General features: G+C 36.8%; 1 pseudogene; it reads left to right on the top strand.

The window, feature by feature from the left end:
- The first annotated feature begins 2,552 nt into the window (after positions 1 to 2,552).
- Positions 2,553 to 9,111, top strand: LOC129688820 (RNA-binding protein 14-like; annotated as a pseudogene).
- The last annotated feature ends 870 nt before the right edge of the window (positions 9,112 to 9,981 follow it).

Below are 9,981 nucleotides of genomic sequence, written 5' to 3' on the forward strand. Positions count from 1 at the left end.
TTTAATTTCATTTTTTCAAGATGATCCCTGAGCTGAGGTTTAGGGTTTGTGTTATAGAATGTGTCACAGGGGTTGAACATCACCCTCTCAAGACTATAACATCAACACAGTCAAAACAAAGTTTCACAAAAATTATAAAGCTGTGCTGAGAGTTCATTAAGTAGAGAACAAAATCATGCCTCTTTCATTTGTATAAAGAACACTGTCAGTTTTTTTGGGAAGGAGGCATTGTATGAAGATATAGCAGGAGAAGGTTAATAGGAATAATTAAATAGTTAAAGGAAGGTAGGATTGAGAAAACCAGCAGATATAACAGATGGATTTCTGTGGCTGTGAGAAAAGAAGCAATGTAATGGGAAATATGAGAGATGGGTCATGGAAAACGAAAGATGGTGTAAGTTAATGAATTCTTATATCAGGCTATTAGAATATAATCTCATGTTACTATAAAGAGTCAAAGCCATCTTTCTTATTGAGGATTATTAAGTTATTTTTAAATTTAGGGACTCTCCACGGAGAAACTATGTATAAAACATACTTGTATTCCATTCTTTCTATGTGTCTTTAACTTCAAATATTTTTAATATTGGTGCTCCAGATTCCCTGTCTATAACACAGAAGGCACATACAAGAAATTTATTATATGCATTACATGTAGACGTTAAGATATTGCATGCACAAAAACAAATATCTGTATATGGAGAGAGAGAGAGAGAGAGAGAGAACTGGATGTCTCAATGTTTTCACTCTTCCTTTGAAATGTTAGCTTATTACTGCATTTTCATGAAACTCTTCACAATCTAGTAATGCATTTACGTGTATGTTTCTATGATTATTCTCCATTCAAATTATGGCACCTGCTTTCATTTATTTATTTCCCATGTACAGTTTTTACAATTTCTTCAAGGTCAAAAGCAGCATAACCTGCTATAAAATAAACGAATGTGAATCTTCCAGAACAGAATTATACATGACAAGAAAATAAATACAATGCCTTAAAAACACCCCAAAACAGGATTTGTACAGATATATATATATATTTTTTTTTTTTTATTTTTTTACAAGTTAGATCAATAACTTAGGCAATTTTATTAACTTACTGAATTGATAGAAATTAAAAATGTGATTGTTCATTGTTGTAAAGCTGGAAAAAAAGATGACATAATGCTACGACTAAATGTATACTCTGGTCCAAAAATTCCATATGGAAAATTTTCACAACATGTTAAACCTTCTCTGTTCAAAATGTGATCCAGGCTATGCATACTATGTCCGTTTCGTGTATAATAAGCAATCCACTCGCAAGAGTCAAATATACTAGTTCAATATATGATATGTATATAATGTATATTGAGTATTTATACATATATAAATAAGGCCATACTAATTTCATATCAGTCTCAATTGATCTCTAATGTATCTTGACAAGGAAAAATTCTGTACATAACACATAATTTCTGGGACAATTGTTATTAGATTATGAACAACTGTTACACATTCCTTCCTGCGAGAGCTGTGGTCTCACTAATGCTTAACAACAGAGAAAAGACTGTGATTTTTCTAACTTTAGTCATTTTTGATAATAAGTAGTTTAACACGTGGAAAAGAACTTCATATTCGATAATGCAATGTGACAAAATCTGATGATGTCTGTAAAAACATCTCTTCTTTGTTCAGGAGAAATGTAAATGAAGATATGTATTTTAAGTTTCATCTTGGATTCATATTTTAAGTGACAGGCAGAGAACGAACAGAGATTTTATAAGAGCACTTGGGAAATGTGGAGTCATGACATGCAAGACTTGTCCAGTTTGCCAACTTTCCATGAAATTCTAGACTCCTTTAATGTGGGTTAACATAGCCCTTTCTTTTTAGCATCTTTTCTGTTTTAGTTCTTGATGTTCTCACACTATGTACCCCAGACTGTCTCCACATTACTCCTACCTTATCTTCCCTAGTGCTGGTATCACAAGTTTGCAGCCCCATCTCTGGATTTTTTTTTTTTTAACTTTTGAAGCATTTTAGCGAACACGCAATACTTGTACACACATATGGTATGTAATGAGATTCCCTTTTATTTTTAAATATCCTTAGAGTTTTGTATCCTGTTCTTGTCCCATATGTTTCCACTAAACACGAACTGATGCCAAACAAGCACAGAGTGCGTAATGGTTCCTAGAAGCCTGGAACAATAGAGGACTTGGTTAGGAAGTGGCGAGGTTAGTTATTTTAAGCAACCTTACAGGTAAGTAGGAGCAGTAACCTATTCTATTGAATAGTAGGATTGCTATTGACAATAATAATCCAAAGTTAGAAAGAGGGTTTTGAAGGAACATGAACAAACATTCATATCTTGAGGTAATTAACATGTTTGCTAAATAAACGGATTTCATTAAAATATGAGGTATGTGTCTTAGTTAGGGTTCCTATTGCTGTGATGAAATACCACAGCGAAAGGAATGTGATGTGGAAAGGGCTTATTTGGCTTACATATCCGCAGTACTCTTCTTCATTGAAGGTAGCCAGGATAGGAACTCAAACAGGGCAGGAACATGGAGGCAGAAGCTGATGCAGACTCCACAGAGCTGGTGCGGCTTACTAGGTTGTTCACCTTGCTTTCATATAGGATGGAAGATTACCAGCCCAGGGTCATTCCACTCACAATGGACTATGTCCTTCTCCATCAATAACTAACTTACCAAATGCTCTACAGGCTTGCATATAGCCCAGTCTTATGGAAGCACTTTCTCAATTGATGAATCCTCCTCTCCAAGTACTCTAGCTTGTGTCAGGTTGTAAAACTAGCAAATCATACTGTGCACGTAGTAAACTTTACATTTTATCTCATACTGCCTATGCCAATTAAAATAAGAAAAGCTGTAGTAATGGTTAACTTTAAATACACATAATAATTATTATTATCAAAAGTAAAGGAGATTTTATATCTAGGGGTAAATGAATATCATTATCTAAAAGTCAAATACATGGTATTATGAATTACATTGTGTTATATGTTTAAGCATTCTCTAAATTGCAAAAATATTTGTTTTACAATTGATCTTTACAGTGACCACTAAATTTCAAAAACATAATTATGTATACTTTGCAGGAAAAGCAGAAAAACATTCTGGAAAAAAAGTCATAATATCTAAAATGTATTTAATTTTACAGGAGAAATGATCCAATTTTGTTAAACATGCAACTTGAAAGGAAAAATAAAGAGGAAAAGAAAACTGATTATAGTTTTAAAAGATTTTACAGAGCTACAAAACAAAATATACATTATAAAATTATATACCATGGGTTCATATTGACTATAAATGCTACCCATTGAAGACTATGTATCAAACAAGTAAGGAAATTAAATATGGAGTGCTAATAAAATTATCTCAACATTGTGTGATATGAAAAATTTAATAATGATAATATGTTTTTGAGTCTTGTGATCTAGATAATCTCCCTTAATATTTAAAATAAAAAATAATAAGAATATCTGAGACTTGCTTTAAGCTAATGTTTGGGGAACCATGGTAGAAATTTGTGGCTTTCAGACATTGATTAATAATATATATTTTTATGATATTCTGCTTCTCTAAGCTTTATTTTAAAAGATGAATTTCTTTAAGACATATGTAAATAGTAAATTGAAAAATGGGATGAGACAAAATATTAATGAGAAAGCACTTAATAACCAAGGAGAAAAGCAAAGATTTTTTTTCATTTAAATAAACTAACCTTTACTATTAACAATTGAAAATAAATAAAGGGTTTCTGCTGATTCATTTGTAATTTAAAGTAGTAATGATCAATGACATTTAATTCTTTAATAACAGATAAAAAATACTGCATTAAAAGAAAAACATTGACAGCCTATTCTTATGGGTCTAACTTCAGTATTCTATTCAAGTATCCTGGCTTCACTGTCAATTAAAATATTGTATATGAAGGACGTGATATCCTACCATCCTTACTCAGGACTCCTACAAATAAACAGAGTTCATGCACTGCTGCTCTACAAAGAGTTTGAGTTCATGAAGAAGCATCTCATTGTAGAGTGTTTGCCTATCATAATCAAAGTCCTCAGCTTCCTTGCTGTCACCAGAAATACCCACCTCCTCTTCCACAGAAGGAACGCGGAATAATTGTCAAGAAGGATTTGGAGTGAACGGTTAAGGGCTAGTAAATAAGACAGTAGTAGATGACCCACACAAAACAAATACAAAGGCATCTTTGCAAGTTCTTTGTCTCGTAATGCTCTCTCAGTTTTGTTTTTTTTTTCCCTAGAAAGTCGTTAGCTTATATATTATGGCTCCTAGTTTTCTGTTCTTCATGGGTTTCCTGTGTACATAAACATTTGTGTCTCTGCATGTGTATACGTTCCTTGTGCTTTTTTATTGGTTATTTTTGATATTTTTATTCTGATTATTTGATTTGTCCTATTCCCATTTGTTTGTGTGTTTGTATTTACTTTATTATAACTTTAGATTTCTGTTGGTTTTTAGGCAGAGACAGGAGGTGGATATGAATGGGAAGAGAGATGACAAAAATCTGAGAATTGAAGAAAGAGGTGAAACCATAATCAAAGTAAATTGTATGAAAGCAACGTATTTTCAATAAAAAATTAGTACCAGGTAAAGAAAAAAAATGTTTTTTAATTTCATGAAGTTGCTATATTTTATTTTCAATTTTACAATAATATAATAAAAACAGTTTCACATTTAAAAAAGACAGAGCAAAAATCTTAAAACTGGGATCCTATAGCTTGGTCCTTGTTTGGAGACCTCACCTTACACCCATCAGAATGGCTAAGATCAAAAACACCCAGAAGGGAAAATAGAATAGAATTCAGAAGTGGTTGAAGAGAAGGAGGTAGGTAGGAGAGGGATCACAGAGAGAATGAGTGTGGTGACCTGGTTCAGGAGTACAGAGGGCTTGCAGAGAGAAGAGAAACGGAAGGTGAAGGCTTCTCTGTGACAAGCTGAAGAGCTAAGACAGAGCAGGCATCTGGGAGGATATAAGGGTGACTCTAGCTGTGAGGCCTAGTAGCAAGGGTCATGGAGACTGAAGAGGCTACCCTGTAACTAGACAGAATGTTGCTGAACCCACCCACAAAAACTTTGACCCGGAAGTTTTCCCTGCCTACAAGACATGCAGGGATTGGAAAAACAGAACAGAGATTGAAAGAAGGACTGGGCCTGACCTGAGACCCACCCCACAGGACAGGGCCAACATGTGACCCTATTAATGATATGTTGCTGTTCTCACAGGCAGGAGCCCAGCACAGTAGGAGAGGCTCCACCATCATTTGTTCAAATCAGACTGCATTTAAATAATTTTTAAACAAGATATTACCCCGACCCACTTTGTATTTTCTCTTGCTTTTCTTTACCAACTTTAACCAAAATTTCTACATGTCCTTTAAGTCTCTCTCTCCCACCTCTCCTCTCTCTCTCTCTCTCTCTCTCTCTCTCTCTCTCTCTGTGTGTGTGTGTGTGTGTGTGTCTAGGGTGTAGGGATGTGTGTCATGTATATGTACTGTTGTACTCTCAATGTCTTAGAAAGCATTTTGCTTTTTTATTTTTAAAGCATACTAAATTGAGCAGAGCATCCTTTCTGCTTTTCTTTATTTGGGGAACACTAAACCTCTCAGAAAACATTTTAAATGCATAAAGTATCCGAGGCATTCCTCATATATGAAGCTTTTGGCAACAAGCTTTTGCTCTGTCTCTCTCTTTCTCATTGCAGTGTGTGATGAGTTTGGAAGTATCTTTTTTAAATTTTTTTCTTTATTTTTTTTTTAGAAAGTATCTTTCTTGTTGGTAAAAATCAGGGACAGGAAACGGGATGAATAATATCCTATTTTAAGCCTTTAGGAGTCATAGAGCATCTCTGACATCAAAGAAACAATACTCCTTTTTCAAAAGGTTGAATTGTGTTGCTTCTTAACAGCACTCAAAATTCCTGATTTAGAATAATGATAACTTGTTGACCTAGACATATATATATATATATATAGTGAGGAAGCCACTTTCTAATTTAGTTTTAGACACTGATCCTGTCATACTATAGAAACAACTTCCATAAGATGACAAGGGTGCACAAGAAGCCAGAGTGTCATTGATGAAAATGCCTTTTACCATTCCAAGATGTTATCCAGAGTAACTGGTAAGCAAACAGAATAGCACCAGTTCCAGCAATGACTTTCCTCTCTGCTGTTTGCAGTGTTCTCGTCCAAGGCAAACTAGAGCAACACAGGGAGTGTGAGTCAGAAACCTACTTTGGGAAAAACCTGTATTCAAGCTAATCAAAAACTTCTAAAATGAGCCATGCTCATTTTCAGGCGGTTTGCCTGTGCACCTGCTCAGACTGTTTTCCAACTGGCCTGTGGTTTAACAGCTCCCTAAGCACTTTTGATTAAGAACACAGCTTCATCAAACAAGGCGGCAATGTCTCACACCTGTATTTGAGTTCGATTTTCTTCTCTCAAGGAATGATCATAAATTAAATTCCACACATCAAAAATATGTTCCCTTCTATTTTCCTCTTTCTACATCTGCTTTAGGGAAGGTGTAACTTAAGAAATGATGGCTGACACCACAGTCCCACTAAAGAAGAAATACATTGGTGACACCAGACTACCCAACACCAATTCACTCTCTTTTACAATGATCTTTACAAAGCAATGGCTAGTAAGCATCAGTTTCATGCTTGGGACCATCTGTTGCACAGATTTCTATTTTGTTATTTGATGGCAAAGAAATCTTAATCGACTTTAATCTACTTCTCAATATAATTGTCTGTAAAATGGGTATGTATGCATGTTGTTCTCATGCCTTCAAAGGCTAAATAAGATTAGTAGAATATCTAACCTCATTCTGTAAGTTAGGAAGCTCTCAGTAAGCTGAGTTACAAAATGATTTTTTTTTTTTTTACAGAATGAATTTTTTTAAAGAATATTTTTTAATATATATTGAGGGAGATGATCATATACATTTATTCTTCACAGTCAGTCTTTCTCTTTTTCCTTCTACCTCTTACTACCTCTCTTTCCTTCATAGATCCAGACAAGTAGTCATTTTTTATATTTTTTCAAGGATGGTTACATTATCAATAAAAGATCATATTTAATACTTATAGAAAATAATGTAACCAGAAACCATTAGGAGGAAGATTTTTATTTTCATACTCATAAATTCAAATAAAAAATTACATAGTCATGTTTATGAATCCATTTAATATATTACAATGAATAACTGAGTAAACAAAAATAAACTTTAATATTAAGTGAAAAGCTCTCTGGCTTTAGCATTTTCCTACATAAGATTAACAATATTGCACAGGCAATTAACTGATCTTTTTTTTTTTCTTATGGTTGTTTAAACATCATCAAATGTAAAATGGTACTATCTTATTTTTAGTCCTTCATCATGTAATCATACATATTTTGAAGAAAGATATTCTATTACCACATAAATAAAGATAGCCACATATAAATAAATATATAGATAGGTACTGTAAAATATAACTTTTGCATTGAAACCTGTGCAGAAAAAATTTTTAGTTGATAAGATAAGCTTATTCGTTTTACTCATGGTAAAAATAATATTTCACAACAAATTTCCATTTGCTTCATTAGAAATGGTCTTATAACATTACACTCCAAAGTCAACCAGTGTCCTTGCACTCACAGAATCTATATTCAACCTGCCTAGAAACCAGGGGCTGGGATACAGCATTCCCTGGAACTGGTGGCTTCTCTGCCACCTTCGACTACCAGCAGGCTTTTGTCACCAGCATTGGTGGCTTTGATGGGCAAGCCGGTCAGCCTATACCATGTGTCGCGGCTACAGCTGCCTGCGCCATTCACCAGCTCGAGCCTCTTATATGGCTCCTCTGAAGGCCCAGCCAGCCACCTACAAGGCCCAACCATCAGTGTCGCTGGGAGCTGCCTATAGGGCCCAGAAGTCTGCCTCTTGTGCGTTGGCTGTATGACTCAGCCATGGCAGCCCAGACAGCGTCATGCGGAGCTCAGCCCTCTGTCTCCCTTGGAGCTCCATACAGGGGTCAGCTGGCCAGCCTGAGTTCCCAGTCTGCTGCAGCTTCCTAGCTTGGCCCATATGATGGAGCCCAGCCCTCAGCCTCAGACCTTTGCACCTATAGGAGTGAGGCAGCTGCAGCTCCGCTTAACTCCCATGGGGATCAGGACTCCTCCCTTGCCTCCTATGGAAACCAGCCATCCTCTTATGGCGCCCAAGCTGCCTCTCTGTATGGGGTTCCTGCGGCTGCCACTTCCTGTAAGACACAGGGAGCAGCTTCTTGCCTAGCTTCCTATGGGGCTCAAGCAGCCTCCTGTGGTGCCCAGTCTGCAGCCTGCTCACTAGCTCAGGGAGCCCAGGCAGCCTCTTAAAGTGCCCAGTGTGCCCCACATAACCATACAACAGGCTGCTTCCTATGCAGCCAGCATCATCCCCAGGCTGCTGCCTCCTACCCTGGTCAGCTGGTCCTGCCCACGATGGGACAGGCCTGCCATCAGGAGCTCATCTTCTATGTCCCAGGGGGCCAATGCCAAAGCCAACAGCACCCCACCACCCTAAGGGCCTACCTGCCTCTCTGCACCCGGGACATCTACGAAGATCCCTATATAAAAGGCTGTCACCATGTGGAAAAGGTATGGTTCTTACTAGTGTTTAGCGGAGCTCTCTGATTACCTCCAGTTATCAGAGTCCTGGCTTTTGTTCCGCTGCTCGCCGACAAAGTCCTCGCTGGAATACCTTCGCCTGCCCAATGCCCATTCCGATTATGCTGGCTTTTCGGGCTCATATAATGACTATCTGCAACCAGAGCCGCATGTGGGGCCTTCCTGGACACAGGAAGGGAGAGAGAGGAAGAGGTAGGGTAGGGTGCAAACCCAGGTTGTCACCGCCCTGTCTCAAACTTCTCCTGATTTTCATCCCCTCCCTCTACCGTGTGGGCCTTCCCCAGGAAAGGAGCCTTTTGTGTTTGGCAATGATCTACTTTGCTTCTTTGCTTCAGCAGCAGATCTTGCTACTGGCTCTAGATCTGCGGTTTTCCCTCTACCCTGCCATCTCCCCAGAACAGGAATTTCCTTAATATTTTATTTTATTTTATTTTATTTTATTTTATTTTATTTTATTTTATTTTATTTTATTTTATTTGTGGCTCCCTTTTATGTTTGTTTGTGATACTTAAGATTGTTTGGAGGGTGATATAACCTACGGCTGTGGTCAGGCTGTGCGTTTTTCTTTTTAGATGTGAGGGAGGTCAGGAAAGGGTCGGTTTAAGCATTTGCTTTGTGCCAAGCTCTGCCAGCAGTTCAGGATCCCTGCCTGTCCCTCTGTAGACACTGTTGAGACTGGGATCCTGTTGGAAATTGGTGTGTGTTAAAATCCTTGTTTACCCATGAATGTTTTAGCAATCTTGACTGGCATAGTCCCAAATCCCTATCTGTCTCCCCAAGTAGGTGGTGTTAGAAATCTTAATATTTTCCCTATTTTTGTATGGACTACAAATAAAACTTGGGGTGATTTGTGGATTGGGAAACTAAAAAACAAAACAAAACCTCAAAGCCTTAGTAATAATTTCATTCCAAAATCTCACTCAAACTTACTTATTAGAAGAAACAGCTGGTTTCCTTACTTGGTATAATTTTTCTTGAAGGCAGTAGATCGCTAATCAAAGCACATCACCAAGCACACAGATGGCCCTAGATATTTTTCCTTTATTTTATTTAAAAAAGATAGTTTTCATGGAATATATTCTGATCATGGTTTTTGTCCCATCATAATCTGCATCCTTTCTGTAGCTCACTAGATTTTTTTAAAATTAATTAATGAGAAAGTTGGGTTCTGAAGATTTTCACAAGTTTATACAATCAAGGATAGAGAAAATAGAATATGTTCTGTTTATCATTATCAATACAATGCTTTTGTCCCCTACCACTCTGTCCAAAAGAAGTATACC

The sequence above is a fragment of the Psammomys obesus genome, unplaced genomic scaffold, assembly GCF_907164565.1.
Source record: "Psammomys obesus unplaced genomic scaffold, mPsaObe1.curated_primary_1811, whole genome shotgun sequence".
In the NCBI taxonomy this organism is placed as follows: Eukaryota; Metazoa; Chordata; class Mammalia; order Rodentia; family Muridae; genus Psammomys; species Psammomys obesus.